Below are 21,867 nucleotides of genomic sequence, written 5' to 3' on the forward strand. Positions count from 1 at the left end.
AATGGTGGACTGACTTTCTAAAAAGTTGTGCTTTTGAAGGTTTTCCACCAACATGTTCCTCTGAAAGAGCAGCAGAACCTCTGAGCTGCACCAAAGCACCGACCGGAGTGAGTTCACAGGAGGAGTCAGCTGGTTCACGAAGCAGACACAAGGAAACGTCCTCATTGTTGGCCAACACTGCCACCTAGTGGCTAGATCTAAGTACTACAATGAAACTCAGACCGTGTCACCCTTATCATTATCTCTTTCAATTCAGAAAGACTGTGTGTTTAGTGTTATTAGTGCTAAAACAACTAACTATCTATCAATGGACATACATGTATACATATTTTAAAGATAATCAAGTCATTGCATACATATTTATTATTAGTATTTGGGCAATATCTTCTGGCTCCAGCCTCTCAAATGTGAAGATTTACTGTTTTTCTGTCATTAAAAACGAACAGATGATTAGAAAACTTTCCCACGGTTCTTAAATATACATATATACATAAATATATATATCTATATACATAAATATATATATATATATATATATATATATATATATATATATATATATATATATATATATATATATATATATATGCATTGCTCAGGTTAAACCTAAATTTGCTTCGATGCTATTGAATCAATAACTTTATTTTATTCAGGCCAAATGGGGCGTTTTGTTTTCTCTACCGATGAGATATTTTAATTAAATATCCTTCCGCCTGCAGGGTGTCACGTGCATTAATTTGTGCATCAACAAGTCCGTCCGGCGCTTCAACAAGTCCCCTGAGACTGATCCACAGGAGCGGCGCGTCTCTGCAGCGGAGGGCAGGGGGCGCGCGGAGGCAACCCAACGAGGAACGAGGAACGAGGACAGAGGATGGAGGAGTATTTACACCGAAACATGCGCAGAGGAAACAAAATGCACATTCTCCACCAGTGCGCAATCATGTACTGATCACACACAGAGATTTAAGAGACATTAATAGTAACTTCCCCTCAGGAAGCAGAGCTGACGGATGTTAGAGAGCATGCTATGACACTAGTAGTGGAGTACTACGGTGAAGTATTACCATAAAGTAGTGCTGCTATTCACCTCCTTTAAAAACAACACTCCACGCGCCATAACGCTTTAAGAGATTCTATTAAAGACAAAAAAAACACCCAGTGAAACAGTCTCTCCTCGTGAGAAGAAAATTGCAATTGTGCATCTGCGTGCGTTGCGTGCACAACGGGCGCGCGTGCACGTGCGCGCGTGCGGAGGATCGCCGGAGCCGAGCCGTACCGTGCAGCGGGCACAAGCCGCTGGGCGCGCAGGAGAAGCCGCAAAAAAAACAACTGACAGCAGCCGCTACTTGAACCCTGCGAGGAGAGCAGAGGGAGCGACGGAACTTCGGAGAGAACGGTAAGAGCCGCCGCGTGCCCTCATCCTCCGGCAGCCATTCACTCACTGCGCTTTGGACGCTTTTTGGATATTTTATTGTCATTTTTTCATTCCTTTTGTCTGTTTATTCCTCCATCCGTCCATGTGGGGAGCCGAGCGAGGAGACAAAAGACCCGCTAGATGTGACGCCAAAAGAAAAAAGAGGGAATAGAGGGGTTTTAAATGGAGCTGAATTGGAACATTTTAAAATTTCCAAAAAATAAATTCTTTTTCTATCCTCTTTTTTTTTTTAGGCGAGAAAAAAAATGTGCACGAGCTTTAAAAAAGGGGTGTGTACCGTCTGGAAGAACACGCGCTTCACATTCTTTTCTCCTTTTTCTCACTTTTATTGTGGTAAAAAAAAATGCGCGCCTCTACTGCGCGTGGTGCGCGTCCTCTCACGCGCTCTTTCTCATTTATCATGTGTGCATTATTCTTATATAATTCACGCAGCGGCGGAGCGTTTGTTCTCCTCATCGTCTACAGTTGAAACATGCAGAAGAGAGGAGCGCCTCCTCTGCTCGCCTCACCTCTTTGTCTGTGCGGAGGTGTGACACCGCTCGGCCGCGTGCAACACGCCTCGCTCACATGCACGCGACCACACACACATTCAGCGTCTCCAACCGGATTATGTCACGATGTAGATGAATTATTGATCTCATATTTCCGTTTTATTGCACTGAGGATGAGAAGGTGGAGGATGGAAGAGGGAGATGGGGGAGCGCGTGTGGGATGAGGAGGAGTGTGTGTGTGTGAGTGTGTGTGTGTGTGTGTGTTTGGGGGGGGGGGGGGGGTGTACCTGAATAACCCCCCATCTCCGCGTGCACGTACATTAAGTTCACCCTCTCACTCCGCGTCTCTTACTGCTGCTGCAGGGTGGATTTCATTTCTGCATCGAGACAAACTTTATTAGCCGTCCTCCATCGGTCGGGAGCCGTGGTCCTTTGTTTGCCGCGGCACGCATGCGCACTGGGAGTAGGGTGTGGATGGGAGAGATGCCACCTTGCCTGTCAATAGGATGGAGAGGAAGAGGAGGAGGAAGAGGAGGAGGATGGGGTTTTAATTTGTGGTCGGAGGAAAAAAAACTACTTGATTATGGAAATAAAATGCTTTTTGTGTCGTTTGTGTGTGTGTGTGTGTGTGTGTGTGTGTGTCTGTGTGTGTGTCCGTGTGTGTGTGTGCGTGTGTCTGTGTGTGTGTGTGTCTGTGTGTGTGTGTGTCTGTGTGTGTGTGTGTGTGTGTCTGTGTGTGTGTGTGTGTGTGTGTGTGTGTGTCTGTGTGTGTGTCCGTGTGTGTGTGTGTCTGTGTGTGTGTGTGTGTGTGTGTCTGTGTGTGTGTGTGTGTGCGTGTGTGTCCGTGTGTGTGTGTGTCTGTGTGTGTGTGTGTGTGTGTGTGTGTGTGTGTGTGTGAATGGAGCCTCAGTGGTGGTGATGGTGTGTCATTAGACCGTTTTCTCGCTCACACAGCCTTCAGTAGATTAGAGCGATGCTGTTCGGTGCTGAAATAACTCGTCGATTCATCGATTAGCTGATGTAAAGAAAATGTACATAAATGAATGTTAACGATATAATTCAGATAATCAATTCATCCTGAAGGCAATTATCAAGCAACAACCCCCTGTCCACTGCTTCATGTCTTTGTAAACTGAATATTTGTTCACTACTTCCTGTCCTGAAGGAATTACTAGCAGCTGTAAGTCTATTTAAAGGTATCTACAGGTCCTACTGACCTGCAGCATGTCTGGAGATGCTCCTCTGAGGTCACACTGAGACCTTTTGTTTCTCTGCTCAACTCAACATTCATCTTTTAGTGGAAATGAATCTCAGTGTTTATGTCGCCGTCATATAAATACAACCATACATGTTTATCTATGGTTCCTGTGAGTTAATGCAGTATCACTTCTTGACTTGAGTATTTGGACGCTACATTTCTACACATGTACGTTTCAAACCAAACACACGATACACTTGAAGAATAATTCTTGATTATAGTTTCCCGTGTGGTTGTAGGGTTTTGAATGTGCCCCTCTCTAATACATCTAAGTACATTTTTCTGATTATTACTGAGAACACTTCCTCCATAATCGGACTTCATTCAGTCCCAAACATTCACTCTACAATGTTTACAGGAGGTCTGCTGTGATTCATTTTATTTCTGCATCACTTCAGGACACATGTTCTGTCTTTAATAATCAATAATGAGCTTTTAACTCTGTCGCAGCCGACCAATAATACTCATCGGGCACCGATTTCATAACTCCCATTACACTGCAGCATTTAATCATTATGTGCCAACATTTGGCTGATAACTGTTGGTTCTTCCCAACAGAACTAAGTCCTTAATAATTATAATATCAGACGCATTGTGATTGGCTGCCGTGTGTTTCCTGTCGCTCTACTTACTATCTTTTAAAGGCAAACGAGACTCCCGAGACAAATACACAATAACTAACGCGACGATTCACCAACGGCACACGGACGTAATCATTTAAAGCTCTATATGGACTGTAGTGACGCGTCCTGTCCGTCTGCCTGCTGATTGGCTCTCATAAATCCAGTGCGCTCATTCATCCTGCTGGACGGAGACAAACGGCGACCTGATGAGAAGTTACGACGGTGACTCATCCATTTACCGCCGCCGGCGGCTGCTCAAGGTGTGTGTGTGTGTGTGTGTGTGTGTGTCAGAGGGGAGGGCAGAGAGATGGTTGTCACATATACTGTCTGACACATAGACTGTCTAAAGGTCCAGACGCACCGGCCGTGTCGGGCCGCTGCTCTCTGAGTGTCTGACGCCAGCGTTGGTTAGAGTCGGCCCTCGTTGGCGGCGTTTTCGGCAAATGGAGATGTGTTAAACGAGGGGAGACAATCACCTGGTCAGTGGCCCTTCAAACCTGTCACGCTCCAGGTACCCCATAGAGAAGGTGTTGGACGTATCAGGGACGGCGTGTCGGTATTTGCTCATTTAATTTAGTCTTTTCAAAATAAACTTCCGTTTTCACAAGAAGTTAGGTACAGGCAACAAAATCTACTTAGGAGAAGATAACGGTTGATGTTAACTCGACTAACTAGTGACTTGACTAGCGAGTTGTTTGTCTGGGCGTGTCAGCGTGTAAAAATCGGCTCATTTCATGTATAGTGGCTTTTCAAAATAAACTTTCGTTTTCACAAGAAGTTAGGTACAGGCAACAAAATCTACTTAGGAGAAGATAACGGTTGACGTTAACTCGACTAACTAGTGACTTGACTAGCGAGTTGTTTGTCTGGACGTGTCAGCGTGTAAAAATCGGCTCATTTCATGCATAGTGGCTTTTCAAAATAAACTTCCGTCTTCACAGGAAGTTAGGTACAGGCAACAAAACGTCTTAGTTAGGGTTAGGAAAAAGATTGTGGTTATAGTTAACTTGACTGACTAATGACTCGCGTGACCATCGGACAACAAACAAAGTCAATGTTGACTTTTAAGCGGCACACAAACAGTGGCCTGGGTGAAAGTCCTGTGTTTGTTTCAAATGTTATAGCCAAGACTAGAGACGCGAGTCTGCCTTCGTCGCAGCTAGTTCTTTGACGTCAGTTTGTTGCGTCCGGTTGCCTTAGCGCTTTCCTGTCTCACGCACACAAACTATATGGTCAAAAGTATGTGGACAGGAGGTTATAGGGCTGCTGAGGGAGACGTCCACATACCTTTGTCAGACAGAAAAGAGAGGTAGACAGTGCATGTGTGTGTGAAACACAAAGAGAGAGAGAGGGAGAGCCATGTCACCTCTCTGCGCTCTCAGAAGCTCCCCTCTTTGTCCGTCTTTGTGGTTCTCTCAGTGACAAGATGTCAAATATTACAAAAAAACCCTGTCTTTTGTTGAGACTCCAGTGAGTCATGTGATCAACAGGATCACTTTCATCCGTCTTAATTAAACCATCAGCGTGTGATGCAGGCGGAGGCTCGTTAACGTTCGGCGGCGGAGATGAAGCAGGACAATGGGAGGCTGCAGCTGCTGGCGTAGCGCTCATACGGTCGAGTGTGTGGAGGAAGGTGGGGAATAGGTGCAGCTGCTGGTTGAGTCATCGCTGCTGCTGCTGCTGCTACTGCCACTGAGACAGTGGACAATTAAACTCAACGGGGTCAGGGCTGTGCTCCTGAAAAACCTACATAAGACAGCATAAGGGTGATTCCTGCTTCAGAATGAAGAAAAAGGTCTTGAATCAAGTTAAAATAAGTACGAGATACAGCAGGTGAAATAATCTCTCCTCATTTTATGAACAAAAATAAGATCTCTTTGATTCAAACAGAGACAAAATGAGCTGACAATGTCAGGCTGGAGTGCAGGCGGCTGTGTGTCATGTCTTATGGTAGCAGGTTGTGTTGCGTGTTACGCTGTCAGGAACAGCAGAGGTGGCCAGATGCTGACTGCCTCGCAGCATGCAGCGGTATCTGACGTGGGTCTGAAATTGCAGTATACTTGAATTATGGTGGAGGGAGATTATTTGATTGTGTTTGTTTTCGGCATGAACATAGAGACTTTTGAGGTACTTTTGAGTTACAACAGTGACTTTTAGCAGTCTAAACCAAAAACCAGTGAAATGCCACGATTCTCTGTACCCAATTTGATACCATGTTAAAAATAAAACGATAAATTGTACTTCAACATGCACTCCTCTATTATCGTTTGCATACAGTTTTTTGCAAATTTATTATAATTACCTTATGATCCGCCTCAAGTTTCTCACCAAAAAGTAAATTTTATAAGATTATATGTACCCACATCATGATAACGCTACGATAGATATCCATCCATCCGTTATCTTTTTCCCCTAGTCAGGGTGGCAGGGTAATAATTCGCCTTCGCCTAGTACTGGATACAGCTTGAACGCATCATAATTGTACTCAATGTAACTTCTGTTAACATGAGCTGTTAGCTCCGTTACTTAGCCAAGCAGGACTGTGCTGCAGCTAGCGCTAACTAGCTCTGCTCCTGCTGATTTCAACATGGATAAGTTGTACACGATGTAGTGGAAATTGGAAAAGCTTTGTCGCTGTTCGAACAACATTTCTGCATTTCTTTGCCAATTAAAATGCAGCGTTTGTGGGGACAACCATCTCAGAGAGTATCACATGAATGCAAAGCATCTTTGTTGAGGCGATCTGGCCGTGGTTAGCGCCAAATACCAACGCTGTATGTGAGCCGGCTGACAGAACTACTTCTCCTGCATTTACCACATCCAACATTTAGTCATCTGCAAAGAGTCGGAGTCAACAAAATGTTTCACAGTTAGAATTTACAATTCTGTGTTTCTATTTGTCTGGTCACTCAGTTTAATGCCAGATATAGATATAGATACAGATTATAGTTGTATCAGTGGAACAGCTGCTGCAGGAGACGGCTCCTTTTGCTTGAGTTGAATGAGTTCGGGTGTGAAATGGGGAAGTGACTTTCTTGGAACGGCAGCCACTGTTTCATGTTGTTTGACAGAGCAGCTCACTGCGGTGTGGAAGTATAAATATTAAGCGTCGGCTGCTAAGTGTTTATTCTATAAAGAGTCCGTGAGCTGCAGGGAAACCAGAACAAGTTGCTGTTTCACGCTTTTAAACCTGAGATTCTGTATGTGGCCAAACTTCCTCTGTTTGATTACCGTTCAGTGTCCGTCACTGCAGCACGCTGGCCTGACAGGAAAGAGGAAGTGGCATGTTTCGACTTCATGTCAAAGGAAGCGTGACGCTGTGTATTAAATGGCTTTCTGAAAGTGTACTCTGGTGCTGTTTACGCTGAAGCGGAGCCACGGTGCAGCAGAGGGTTTCTCAGGGAAGATGGAGGCGCTGTGACGATCATCAGCAATTTTCATTTCCCAGCAACATGGTCGTCTGCTGCCTCACCGTTTATATCTGTCAGTCTTTTTATAGAAGCTATAATGAGCGTCACAGAGTCACAGTATGGCCCACTGAGGTCGTGTCCTCTGTGTTTGAGGACACGACTTTGGGAAGTCGAATGATTATGGTTGAAAATTACACAAGTCAGTATTTTTTAAAAGGTTCAATATCTGTAAATATGACTACCTTTCCCACAAGTTTTCTGAATCTTGTAGAAATTGTTTCCAGTTGAAACCGTTTATTCTATGTCTTGCATTTGTGCTATGCTGAATAACCAGGACATCGTGTTGAGAAAGACATCGGCAACATGTTCAAGTGGTGGCAAAAAAACCCGTCTTCAAATAATAACAGAACCAGATACCAGTTGGGTTTAGCAATGGGTACAGATACAAAATAAATCACTGTATATGTCATTTTATATTGTGATATTAATATGTTCTGTTGCATGGTCTATGCAGTTGCAGGCTGTTTTTGTCTAATTCTGTTAATTCCATCCCTGACAAACCAAGAAACTTCATCACATAACAATGGTATTAAAAAGGTATGGCAAAATGTATATTATTTCATGTTAAATATAGGCGTAGTTGAGAGAATAGGCCACTGTTTGCTAACATGTTAGCTGTAACAACTTTAAAATTTTAACTTGTTTTCATGTTTTCTGCCCCCTAGTGGCCAAAAATGTACTTTTGCAGCTTTAAAGACACTCACTGATTTCATAAATCAGCCTCACATCCATAATTATTCTTTTTCCTTTAATGAATTAATGAAAGAAGCACAAACAGACTTTTTTCTCTGCCAAATATCTGGAGGAAAAGACTTGACGACAGCTCTTGCTTCAACATAAGCACTAACGTGATTTTACAAATGCTAAACTCCAGTCTTTGACCCGGGGTCTGATGAGCCAGTGCTTCTGCAGCCAAAGTGCATGAGAATGAAAGTGGAAGTGGCGGCCGAGCCCCCCCCCCCCCCCTCCTCGCATCGCCGGCCCGCTTCGGTCCCGCCGCAGGTTTCGACGGCGGTGCAACATGTCCTCGTCCTCGGCAAGCTCTTTCACCAACGAGCGCCATCTGTCACGTCGCGCCTCGTCTTTCAGGAAATTACAGCTCGAACCAGAAGCGACAGCGTTATCTGATATGTACCCACGGCGGGGCGGGAATGAACTCGGCAATCTCGGCTCGCTCTCTGACGAATCCCAAATCCACTCACTCACTCGCCCGGTCGTCCTTGAGGATTTGAAAATCATTTGGTGATAGATAAAGACACAATGCGGCCGTGTTTCCTCCCCCGGACCTGCCCTCTTATCTGTGGAGGGGTCAGATCTCTTCATAAAGGCTGAGCAGACGGAGATAACATTTTCATAGTTTGGGATTTGAACAGCCAACTATTTAATTTCAGACTGAAAAACTGGAACCTGTTATTGTAAAGTAATTGCTACGAAAGAGCAAGAACAGATTGTGGAGTATTGTTGAGGCTTTTTCAAGCTGTAGCGACACCTGCGATTGCACAACAGGAACATTTTTATCGCGTGTGGATTGGTTAAATAATAACTCTTGGCTTCAGGCCGGTTTACCGTAAAACAAACAAAAGAAAACCCTGTGGATTCCTGCCTCATGACTTCACAACACTTCAGTGGAAGTATTTCTGATATCGTATGCACGAATCAATTATTAACTGCAGGAATTTCCTGATGCAAATATGCAGTGTGAATTATAGATCGGCATGAACTTCAGTTAAAGTTCACAGTCGTATCCGCTGGCTGTTGAACATGCTCTCTTACCAGTGAGGTGGGCGGCAGCCATCTTGTTTCAGCCCAGTCTACTGAGCACAAACCTGTAACAAAGACCCAGAAGATCAGGTGCATGAACACTGATTATACTAATAATACAGATCATACCTCAAATGATACATTTATTGTCTTAACAGTACACTGTTGATGATCAGTTTCAGGGGATTAAGTTTAAGTTGCAGGTAGTGTGGAATAAATCACGCAGGCTTTTGCTTCTAGCATCAGATTCATGTCATTAAATCTTGTTGTGTGTCATTCTGTTTCTTTATATTGTTGTTTGGTTTCGATCCACCACTTTGGTCCAGACTGAAATAGCTCAATAACTATTAGATTATGAAGACGTTTGGTGAATCATCCGTGTTCCTCTAAGGGTGAATTGTAATAACTTTGGTGATCGTCTGACTTTTCATCTTGCGGGACCATCGGGAACTCACGACGTTCCCATGAGCCTCAGCTGTACTTTGTGCTGAGCGCCAATTAGCAAACGTTAGCATGCTAACACATGAAACTAGAACATCAGCATGCTAGCACTGACGTTGTGAGAACGTTAGCATGCTGTCAACATTATGTCTATATCTGTAGAACATGTCACAGTTTCAAAATAAAAGCCCTCTAGCATCTTTCCTTGGACAGAATACTTTCTTCTTCAATACAGCATGATGTTCATTTAGTACATGATGGTCCATTTAGAGTCAAACAGACCATAAAGCAGGGGATGCTTTAGGGCGGGGCTAAAAAAACAAGATGGCTGGACTACCAAACAGTACCCCACGCTCCAATGGGTGAGGTCACGGTGCATACGTTGACTCCTTATGCACAGACTTTGGTCTCCACCACCTCCTGAGGACACATCCGTCTCTTCAGCTGCTAAATGCTGCACTATGTTCACCAGCTCGTCTCTAACCGAGACCTGCTGCTGAGCGGGTATAGTGAACATTGGTTTATCAAAGCTTTTTCTCTAAATACAGGATTATTTATGAGAGCTATAAGTTGTGGGCCGGGCCAATAAACAATGAGCTGACGCTCACTTCAAAGCTCCGTCAAGCCAATACTATATTCTGTACGAGGTTCAAACTGGAGGAGATGTGTAAACAACAACATCATTCTATTCAGCATGTCACAATGAATGTGTTGATCTCCTCAGCCCTCAGCGTCTTTCATCCTCCTCTCCGCCTCCATCTTTAAGGACCGGAGAACGTTTTCGGGCGCGGCGGCTCTTAAAGCGTCGTGAGACAGTTTCAGAGCGTCTGAACATAATGAGACGGTACAGCGAGAGTTTAGACTCGGAGGTGCGCGGCCTCTTCACGCTTGTGCTGCAGTCCCAGTTCTGTCAGCTCCCATCAACCAGAGAGAGAAAGTGGCGACGAGGAGAAATCTACAAGAATATCTCTCACCGGGTCTTTATTTTGTTTTTCCTCAAGTGCGAGACGTGATCAAGAGCTCGTCTGATGTGTGTGAGTGTGACATGAGACTGTGAGGAGGAGAGTTTGCTGCATGTGTAACAGTAAGAGTTTATTCAACCTTGTTGTTGAATGTATTGTTTCATGTATAATTAAATATTTGTCTTTTAAATTATTCTAATTTGACTTATCTAAAAATATATATAATCCTTGTAAATTCAGATTTATTTTTATTTTGTTTACTTAATTAAAAAGTTTGAATTATTTAAAATATACGTACAAAATAAATATATTATTATTATTTAAACATATTTAATTTAAAATGTCTAAATTCTTTTGTTTTACAAGTTTTAATTAATTGATTAAATCATATCAAATATGTTTCTGTTGTATTAGTTTCTGTTTAATTATTCACTATTAAAATTAATTGTGGCTTTAATAATATATTTTTTGTATTATTATGTAATATTTAACATAACTTTTTTTATATTTATGAAAATACAATGAATACCATTCATTTGGAAGAAAAAAAGAAAATTATTTAATAACGTATATTTTATTTAATGAAAATAATCAAATAGAACAACTTGTGTTCTATCTGTTCATTTGAATTTCAGAATAAATGAAATCTGAATTATTGTAGCTATAAACTAACTTAAACCCATAACAAGCCTGCTGTTCTTTAACGGTCTGGATGTCTCACTTTACTTGCTCAGCTACAACCCAGTTGATACCAGATAGACCAATTAGAGGTCTGTCTAGACGCTGTGTGCCCCGTGTCCTCAGCGAGTCCAGTCAGCCTGCATGGTGCTGGATGATGGGTGTCTTGGCTCCCCCCCCCTCCCCGTGGCTCTTTTTTGGGGTTAGCTGGAGTTTAGACTCAACTTTGTCCTCGTCTGGTCTGACACTCAGCATCGCTGACTGCAGGGCTGGTCTCTCTCTCTCTCTCTCTCTCTCTCTCTCTCTCTCTCTCTCTGTTGTGGCTGGGGACAGCGGACGCCCGCCACGTCCAATTTCTCTCCGTCGGCATCTAGGCCGCTGGCTGCCGACGCGCCGGTGACACGGGTCATTTAGACGCGACGCCAAACCGGCCAGACACACAAACAGACAGACAGACAGACAGACAGACACACAGACAGACAGACAGACACACAGACAGACACACAGACAGACCAACGGAGGAGAAGGGAGGCCGGGGTGGAGGTCTGAGTCTGCTCTAGATGTGTGTGTGTCGTGTCCTCAGACCTCAGCCTGAAGCCACACTGAGTGCTCTCTCTGGTGCCATTTTGAAGTCACAACCGCAGCTTCCTTTTCTTCAGTTTGCCTCCAGTAGAGACCAGGCGGTCGACTGTAAACAAAAGTCACATGACCCACGTGCAGCCCATTTAGAATCAGGAGGTTGTTTCCTGTAAGAAAGTACGAACTAAAGAGAGGATGCAGCTAAATTGGATTTCCTTCCCTAATAATCATCGCGCATCATCCTCGCAGGAGTCTCGACCTTCAGATGAAGTGAATTCACGTTGCTAATCTGTACGGCATCGTTGCTGTAGCGCGTGAACGTGTACGATGGACGATGGACACACTGGGAACTGAGGGACTGGTAGTCCGTCGGTGAGACCGTCTCACTGCTTCCTATTAAACGTCCGAGGGAGTCTTTCCCTCAGATTTATGGAGCGATATTAAAGACGATTCCAGCGGCGGTGCTTTATGTTTTCCTGTGCGCCGAGATTTAGCCGGTAAAGCGGATCATAAACATCACAGGGAAAAAAATAAAAAATCCCCTAGAAAGCATTCAGGAGTTATGAGGCAGGAGGGCCGGAGCCCCGAGAGCTCGTGTCCTCAGTTCTGATTGACTGAGGACACGAGTCTTAAAATACCACTCGAACAAACTCGTATCACATCAGAACCCGACCAGCTGACTGATGCTGCCATAGAGCCACACCGCTGGCACTGATCTCTGGCAAGAAATAAAGTATCATTATCAATCTTAAGCCTCCTTTTCAAGGAACTTTCTTGATGGACCAGGAACGTTTTGGCCGCAGGGACCAGGTTCTAAACTAAGTTCTGAGGACGTTTTCCCCCCAAAAAAGGTCCTGGTCTGGAGGGTAGTACTTCCTGAAAGTACAGGACCTTCCTGGGTTAGGGTTTGCAGGGATGACCGTCGCCGATTGGTCAAACGCGCACGACGCCGCCGCCGCTTCAACTCGTGCACCGCTTCATTCATAAAACATCGATTTAGGAACCATTTCAGGACGAGGGGAGAGAACTTCTCTCCGTCTGATGACGCTCAAAGTAAATGTCGGCTTCTTGACTCAAAGAAGACGAGAGAGTAAAGCGAGGGAGAGAAGAGAGGCCGTGGAGAGCGTGGTCAAAGACAATGATTTCTGATCGGTTAAGTTCTAAAGAGACAGCAGATGATTTACTGTGGAGACAGACGCTCTTAGTTTCATTTTTCCTCATCTGCATTTTAGTCATCACATCCAACGTGCATCGGTAGCAAATGTCGTCGCAATGAACCAGCGGACTAATTTGTCTAATGCTAGCGATGGAAACGCAGACAAACAATGAGCCGAAGGAACCTTTTAGTCCCTTGAACAGCAGTCCCAGGATTCAATTAGCAGGAAGTACTTCTGAAACACGGCTTCAGTAAATATCTGGTGTCAGCAACAAGAATTCTGTTCTGTGTCTCATTAAGTAGAACACAGCCTGAAAAGTAACAAGCTAATGACAACTAGTGATGTCAGATATGTGCACAATTTGCAGCTAATGAGCTAAAACGTGCAAATCAACCGGAATAAAAACCAACATTTCCCATCAGAGCTGCTCGTTTTATTCCCAGAACTTTCTCAGAAATGTCACTTGGCTCCGATCCATTCTGAGAAAGCCACTCTGCAGCCCCCGCAGAGATATTGATTGATGTTGGACCACGTCTGGCTCCGGGGTGGGAAGCCAGGGGCCTTCGGGGATCCGTGCCGACAGATGGAAAGGAGGACGGCGTGGGGCAGTCGGGACGGCAGAGCTGCTGGCGGTGGGCTTAAAGCTGCAGCGCTATTGATTGACACGAGAGACAAAAGCCGAGCTGAAAGCAAAGACACAGAGAAAAGAAACACCCGTCTCTGAAAGAATACTCCGGCGGGTTTTGGGAGCCAAAAGGAGCCTCTGTCTTTAAGTGATGTGTGCAGGTTTGATCAACCTCTATAGTGTTTGCAGCACTCTCACTGGAGTTGGGACTGTGCTTCAGGAAAAAGCAGAAAAGCAGTAATTAGACATATCCCTACGCCCATCACAGACAAATAGTCCCTCTCTTTCTGGCCTCTGATGGTTAGTGAACCAGGAACTGAGCATTGAATCTAGTGCAAGTATTTAAAGTTAAAGTTATGCATCCAGCAACGAAATCTTCATCATGGCAAACGTTTGCTGATGATGACATTGAGCGGAGCACACCTGTGCTTTGTCATGCAGCTACACCCGTGGGGAATAGATTTCGCCATTGTCTCGCAGTTCCTCTTAAATATCATGTTGTTAAGGGTGACTCCATGCAGACAGCAATCAGGAAATCAAAAGAATGTAAATGCAGAACAGAAGTGAGAAAGGGGAAGGAGATGGCTGTCAGCTGCTCTGTGTTACAGTGTCAGATAGAAGGTGTAAATGTGATTAACACAAACACAAGCACCACAGATCTCAAACCTTTTATCCATCAACAGGAACCACTCTGTCCTCTCAGAGGGGACCTTTCACACACCACAATATTCAGCAACAGTTAATACATTGAATGATACATTGAATGTTGAGATTTGTTAATTCTGACAGAACAAGTGACAAATATATGGAGTTCCCTGGTAATAACGAGCTGGACGGGTCAAACAAACAGGACTTACGTTGTTTGGTTAGGTTGTTTGGTTACGTTGTTTGGTTACGTTGTTTCATTACGTTGTTTGGTTATGTTGTTTGGTTACGTTGTTTGGTTATGTTGTTTGGTTACGTTGTTTGGTTATGTTGTTTGGTTACGTTGTTTGGTTATGTTGTTTGGTTACGTTGTTTCATTACGTTGTTTGGTTACGTTGTTTGGTTACGTTGTTTCATTACGTTGTTTGGTTACGTTGTTTGGTTACGTTGTTTCATTACGTTGTTTGGTTACGTTGTTTCATTACGTTGTTTGGTTACGTTGTTTGGTTACGTTGTTTGGTTACGTTGTTTGGTTATGTTGTTTGGTTACGTTGTTTGGTTATGTTGTTTGGTTACGTTGTTTGGTTATGTTGTTTGGTTACGTTGTTTGGTTATGTTGTTTGGTTACGTTGTTTCATTACGTTGTTTGGTTATGTTGTTTGGTTACGTTGTTTGGTTATGTTGTTTGGTTACGTTGTTTGGTTATGTTGTTTGGTTACGTTGTTTGGTTATGTTGTTTGGTTACGTTGTTTCATTACGTTGTTTCATTACGTTGTTTGGTTACGTTGTTTGGTTACGTTGTTTGGTTACGTTGTTTCATTACGTTGTTTGGTTACGTTGTTTGGTTACATTGTTTGGTTAGGTTGTTACATGACTTTGTTGTTTTTTTAACACAAATCATGATCTTTTTCTAACCTGAAGAAAGCAGTTTTGTTGAATAAACATAAGCAATGTTCACAATGTTAGCACCGTGTGATACGAAGCTGAAATCAAACATATTTTTTGTTCAGAAACGTTGACATTCAACGTTTGTAGAAACGTACAATGCCAAAAATTGCCTACTGGGTTACTTGCCTAAACTGCAACTACAGAAAGTTGAAAAATCGAAAAAATAACCAATAGAAATATTAGAAAACCTTCTTATGTTATGCATTATGCAAGAAATGCTTCATGCTCAACCTAATCTTAACCTCAAATAGTTTATAATAAGCATGCTAACATTCGCATAACTTTATGAATTGCATCACTTGTGACAAGAACAGCAAAGTGCCTGCAGCTCATGTGGAGAAATGCAATCTTCTAATTGTTGGTATCCATAACGCTTTGATTTATTATTTGATGTTTCATGCAACATGTCTGAAAGTCACATGCCTGTCCAATGTGGACTTTCATCACATGACATCTCATGTGGCATATTTCAGCATGATGATCTGTGTCAGCTTCCCTGAGAATCTCACGCATATCTAGTTATTGATAAGCCTGTGTTTATAGTCAGATCTCTGGAGTTCTGTCTGTAGCTCTGTTAACTAGTCTCCAGCCGTCCGTCGTGTCCCGACACTCAGCACATTGTTGTGTGTGTGGTTGAAAGCAGACAGAACAGGGAAGGTATTATAATAATGCAAAGGACAAAGCTGCTGTGCATTATTGATAACACAGCTGAGAACACAAAGTCCTCATTTCTCTTCATAACACGGCCCACGATAATACAAAAGACAAACATAACACACCGCGTTTATTGACTGATTAAAATCAGATTGATATTGTCTATTGTTCGAGCTAATTGACTCAGTGCATTCACATTGATTGACTAATCGGGGCTTAACTTGGCTTCCTGCTGTTTGGCTTCTAGTTTGCATAATGACAGGTAAGGGTTCCACAGGTCGCAACGGTCAAAGGTGAACAAGTAACCCAAGTACACGGCATAAAAACCAAACAACAAAAACCCACCCAGCTTGCCAGGCGGGTGGGCCTGCTCATTTAAATTCAGCAGAGCGTGCGATGAAAGATGCAGAGACGAGATCACGATTCCTTTGAAAGCACGCAGACCGAGTACTTGACAGCTCTTGAAGTCTCCTGTCTTACAGCGTGTATCTGAGGCCGGGCGGCGGCGGCGGCGGAGCGGAGAGTGTCGGGAGGAAGGAATATTGGCAGGAGCCTGTGATGGAGTGGGAGATAGAGCCGGCTGTCACAACAGTTTGGGGACGAGTCCCCTTTGAAATGACAGAGAGGACTAATACATCCACCCGACTCCGCTCAGGGTCCATTTTGATTTGTGGTTCATGATGTGCACTTTATTGCAGCTTATCTTACATGTACAGAGTGCACTCCTGCTCAAAATGGCTGCCGCGTGGATTGATCAGAGAGACGCCGCTGGAAGGCCGTCAGTAAAGGACCATCGAGCAACAACAGCATGAACAGAAGGGACTTCCTCATTAGCATGTATCATCCTCAGCTCAGGCTGCAACTCTAACTAGATTAAAACGAACGCGGTCATTGATATTCCACCAGCCATCCTGCAAACCGAGGCCGAGTGGATAATTAGAAAGCACATTTTGTCCGGACAAACTGAGGAGAAAATGGACTTTGCATTAATCTGAACGTTTTATGGAGATGAATGAGTTGAGGCGTTGATATTCCACCGACGCCGCGCCGCACTATAACACTCATTTACATCCTGGTGCCCTTGTAGACGCCCCATTACGCTGTGGCACAAAAACAAAACGCCGCAGTTACTTCAGAAGATGTTTCCTCTCAGCGCTCCGGGTTTAATGTCGCCTGAATGCAGCTGACACAAACTGCTTCCTGACGCCGTCTCAGTATTGAAGCATATGGCCCAGAATTCATGGCTATTTTTGCACATTTACATCATGTGGGTGGATGTGTCACTGACGAGTTGGTCGTGTTAAGATGAATACAGCTACATACAGAACAAACGGGCTCAGGCTGACATTAGTCATCCATTTCTTTTAGATTTTTCAGGCACTTCTGAATTAATAAGCGCTTAGTAGTTGATATGAGAGCTTTCAGAAACACAGTTGTATTTTCGACTTTGATGTTGACGCGTTAACTCCCTCATGACATCTTTAAATAGAAACACCACAATCCTGCTAACTTAATAAATGCTTCTTCTCTACTTAGAAGGAGAAGCTGCAGTGTAGCAATAAACGGCTAGCTATAGCTAACAAACAACATTTAAAGCTGCATTCTCTCTAGTGTCCACCAGGGGGCGACTCCTCTGGTTGTATAGAAGTCTAGTCTAAAATGACTCTACTTCTCTCTTGATTTATTCCCTCAGTAAACATTGTAAACATGAGTTTATGGTCTCAATCTCTAGTTTACAGTCTTCTTCAATACAGCATGATCTTCATTTAGTACATTATGCTCCATTTAGAGTCAAACAGACCATAAAGAGGGGATGATTTAGGGGCGGGGCTACACGCTGATTGACAGGTCTCTACCAGAGACGTATACGGTGTCTCTACGTCACTCCTCCTCAGTCCAGATGTGGTCACTTCCTGTTCACAAAAAACAAGATGGCGACGTCCAAAATTCAAGATGGCGACGCTGAACTTGAGGCTTCAAAACAGCAGTCCACAAACCAATTGGTGACGTTACGACGACTACGTCTACTTATTAGACACAGTATAGATCTATATATCTTATTAGACACAGTATAGATCTATATATCTTATTAGACACAGTATATGGTTATATTGTAGCAACATTCCAGCTTTTTTATTTTCTTATGTAGGAAAATGGGACTATAATCTGAATTTTGTTGTGCAACCGTGTTGAACAACGACATAAAATAACCTTGTAACCATGTGAGACCCAATGTAGACGAGTGTTACAGAACTGTGTCAATGTCTGCGTCCACTGTCCATTACGCAGCGCACGTCCATTGATGAAAACACTAAATCCATCAGTAGTGCAATAATTAAGCTGCGCAGATACTAATCCAAGCAGGCTTTGTAGACTGTGTAGCTCAGACAATCAGCCATTCACAATCAGCCATTAACCAAGAGCGAGGACTCGACAATATGGCGGCCAGACGATGCGTTATGTCAAACATTTGACATGAACAAAGACAACACACAACAGCTGATCCATGACTCAAACTGTGCTTCTGTGAGACACAATGCTGGACTTTGTGTGTCTGTTAAACAGCAGACGATGTGTTTCTGTCTGACAGGAAGTGAGAACGCTTTGCTGCAAGTATGACTCAGACGCCGTCAACGTATTGTTACTAAGAACTGATCTACGGTTCATATCCAAGCGTTATCAGAAACACATGGAGACACCGAGTCAAACGTTGGTGTCGTACAGCTGTTATGAGATTATGTAGAGAGGTAGCTTCCAAAATAAAAAATAATAATCATGCAAAGACTCCAGAACTTAGCTGCATTGTGTGTGTTGTAGTCTGCATTATACACATTTGTAAGCTGAATAAGCACGTATTGACTTTATTTATGTAACCGTAAAACACAGCAAACAAACTTGACCAAACGTGTGGAAGATGTTGTGAGTGTTAGCATGAAGTGTTAGCATGAAGTGTTGGCATGAAGTGTTGGCGCGATCTCTTCAGAGGCCTCTTTTCTGTTTGTACTGTACATAGACCAACGCATTTATTCTCCTTTAATTAGATGCATTCCCGTTGCTTTTCATGCCACTAATTAGCATCCCAAAGTACGGACTGCTGCTCATGTTTCTTTGCCGTTTTCTATTTTCAAACATCCACACATTATGACTAATTGCTAAATGTATAGCATAAATTACTCAGCCCAGAGCTGCCCATACAGTAGATCCTCTACTAAACATAACGATCTTTATTTCTTCACAACTCATAACTCATAATGTTTGCAGCTCTCTGAAGCTGCATCGGTTGGATAGCGTTCGGGTTTAGCACTTCAGCTTGTGTTTGGTTCCCCAAGAGACAACATTAATAAATTGGTATTATAAATAAATTGCTCTGGCAGAGATTTGCTGGTATGAAAACACCGGGGTGTTTTTGGCGACTCAATTTGCAGCTCTCTCCTAATTGAGAGGATTCAGAGCGCCTTTTGAACGATGGAGAGGGCTGCAGTGCATCGGGGGGGGGGGGGGGGGGGGCACGCTGCCAGACTGACAACATTCGGAGAGGTTGGCAGCGACCGGAGCTGCACTCCAAGAAAAAAAACGGCAGCGGGCAGCGCTTCAATTATCGCCGTCTGCACACAGCTTTTGGTTGAATCGTCACTGATGTGTAATTGAGTTACAGCGTGGGTGCTGAATCGCTGGTTTTATGAAGGCCGATGTGGTTCACGGTGAGGTCGGTTGGGAGTTCATTGTTACGGTTTGGTTTTCTGCACATTTCTTTGTTAATTTATTTATAAGCGCTGCAGTATGCAGCAGCAGACAAAGGAAAGTGTGACTTGCGGGTGAAGAAAGTGGAACATTTATAAGTTAAAGAGTCTCAGGAGTCGGTGGAGATCCAACCAGAGCTAAAAGGAGAGGTAGACGTAAACACGACTTAACGGTAACGGTGCTCTGTGTTTGCTGATGTGTCTAACAAGTTCGCCGTACCAACTTTACAAGGTGATAATATGTAAATGTTAAGTTTTCAGATGTCCCCAAGTGACCAAAATGTCAATTCATTCTGCTTTAAACTGGGAATCAACCAAACCCAGCTCATAGCCTCTGGTTGACTTCCAGTCTATAAGTAGCAGTCAGCCCAGCAGCAGGATCACATTTCCAAAGTCTACAGGGAACCAGAAGCTCAGATTCCAATCAATCATCATGCGAAACATCACCTCCAAACACCTGCAACACACTTTTCTACTGCTGACATCGGCAAAAATGTGGTTTTGCACCAGCTTATCCTCCAGACGAGTCAGAAGCTTTAAACATCAAATCAAACCTGTTCCCAGCTTCAAAACGTCTGGTTGTTGCTTGTTCGCTCGTCACAATCGATACATTCCAACAGCGGACTCGAGTTCTACAGAATCCAGACAGGATTGTTTGAGAGCAACAGGTGTTGCAGTTTATCGAGTGGCCGTGTTAACTGCGTCTGCGGTTGCTCGTTGTAACTCTCGTAAATGTTCGCCGTCGATAGAAAACCACAGGTATTTAAAACGGATTGAAAGCTTTATACGAGGACTCCTTTGTGTTCTGTTCGCGTTTTCAACTGCTGCCATCACTACGAGCAACCGTCTCTCTGGTGGAACGTTACACGCTGGGTTTCTCCTCCAGATACTACCAGCACACAGATCAGATCGGGTTGCATTCTCCATCTTTAGTGCTTAATGTTCTTGCACATGTTGACAAGCTGTTGCATTCCGCCGTACTTCCTGCGTGGGCTCACTTTCGTACGTCATTGTTAACGAACTGTAAAAAGGTCTATAAACCCGACCTGAAGGGCAGCCGATCAGTGTGCTGCTATATAACACTGTTTTATATTACTGCCATTTCATCCGTCTCTTCACATATATATATATATATATATATATATATATATATATATATATATATATATATCTGTCTTCCCCATAAATATGAGTCTCAGTGTGTAGCGGAAGGTGTTATCTGCGCACACAACCAGTTCCTCTCCTGTCGAGTCACCTCCGGTGAAAGTGAAGAGTCTCATCAGAGGCTTTGTCACTCAGACAGTCCGAGCGACCGACCAGAACAAATGTCGTCTCTCTGTCACATCTATTTGTCTCCATGGTCTGTGTGTTAATGTGTGTGTGTGTGTGTGTGTGTGTGTGTGTGTGTTTTCTGCTTTATCTCCCTGTGGTCGTCTCTGAAAGGCTTTTTGCTGGCCGTTCTTTGCACATGGAGGTAATTAAACCCATCAGCGGTGCTTTTCAAAAACTCCAACTCCAGACTTTAATTACCTTTAATCTGACATTTCTGCTGTAATTTATTGTAATTCAGGATAAATCTGCCACATTTGTCATTTCTAAAGTAAAAAAGATGCAATATTTGTGTTAATTGATTGGTAAAACAATTCCCACATGAATGCGACTGTGCAAGTCTTTTGGTACAGATAGGAAAATTATGTTTTGTGTGGTACTTGAACAAAAACAGTCAAAATGAAGCCGACAGAGAAGTGCCAAAAACATCAAATGAAGCTCCAAAAGTGAGTCAATCCCATAGACCTCAATGTTAAAAGACCTGGTGCAAAGAACAGTTTTGGTCTCTAAAGCTAAAATCCCTGTTCATGACAACTAGACCTTAGTCTTAGCCTACAGTTAGACATACTTGAGGGCGTGGCCTCTTTGAGTGACAGGTCTGCTTCTGAGGCACAAACATCTGGTTCTGCTTTTTGCTAAATCAGGATGTGAAGACTTACGAAAGCGTTTGATACTGTTACTAACAATGAGTTCTACCCACACTGGATTTAGAACTCCTAACTTTTGCTGTGATAATAACTTGCTGGCCTACTTTACTTCAGACATCTTTTTTTCATGATAACCAGGGCTTCCACTGAGGCAACTTTATGAGTCTAAACAGCCTACGACGAATAATAATAGAACATCTGAAGTGTCCCTGAACGTCTCACACAGGAAGAACCGGAGATGACGTGAATCAAATTCCACATTTTCTACTCTTCATTCTTGTTATACTTTACAAAAAATATGTTGTGGCTGCTCTTGCCCTTTTGAAGTACTTATTCAGAATTTAGTTAGCGGGACGTTAACAACTGTCACAGTGACCTCCTCAGAGGAGATGCAGAGGAGATGCAGTTACATTCAAATGAAAGT

The 21,867-nt window shown here is 43.4% G+C and overlaps 1 protein-coding gene across 1 annotated transcript in view; it reads left to right on the forward strand.

The window, feature by feature from the left end:
* The first annotated feature begins 984 nt into the window (after positions 1–984).
* basp1 (brain abundant, membrane attached signal protein 1) overlaps positions 985–21,867 on the forward strand; it is a 44,439-nt gene continuing 23,556 nt past the window's right edge. Inside the window, exon 1 of the mRNA XM_068726156.1 lies at positions 985–1,396. The gene's annotated coding sequence lies outside the window, so the exon portion shown is untranslated. The remainder of the gene's footprint in view (positions 1,397–21,867) is intronic.

Source organism: Cebidichthys violaceus, unplaced genomic scaffold, assembly GCF_023349555.1.
Source record: "Cebidichthys violaceus isolate CVI_PGR_0920_01 unplaced genomic scaffold, fCebVio1.0.p SCAF_38, whole genome shotgun sequence".
NCBI lineage: Eukaryota > Metazoa > Chordata > Actinopteri > Perciformes > Stichaeidae > Cebidichthys > Cebidichthys violaceus.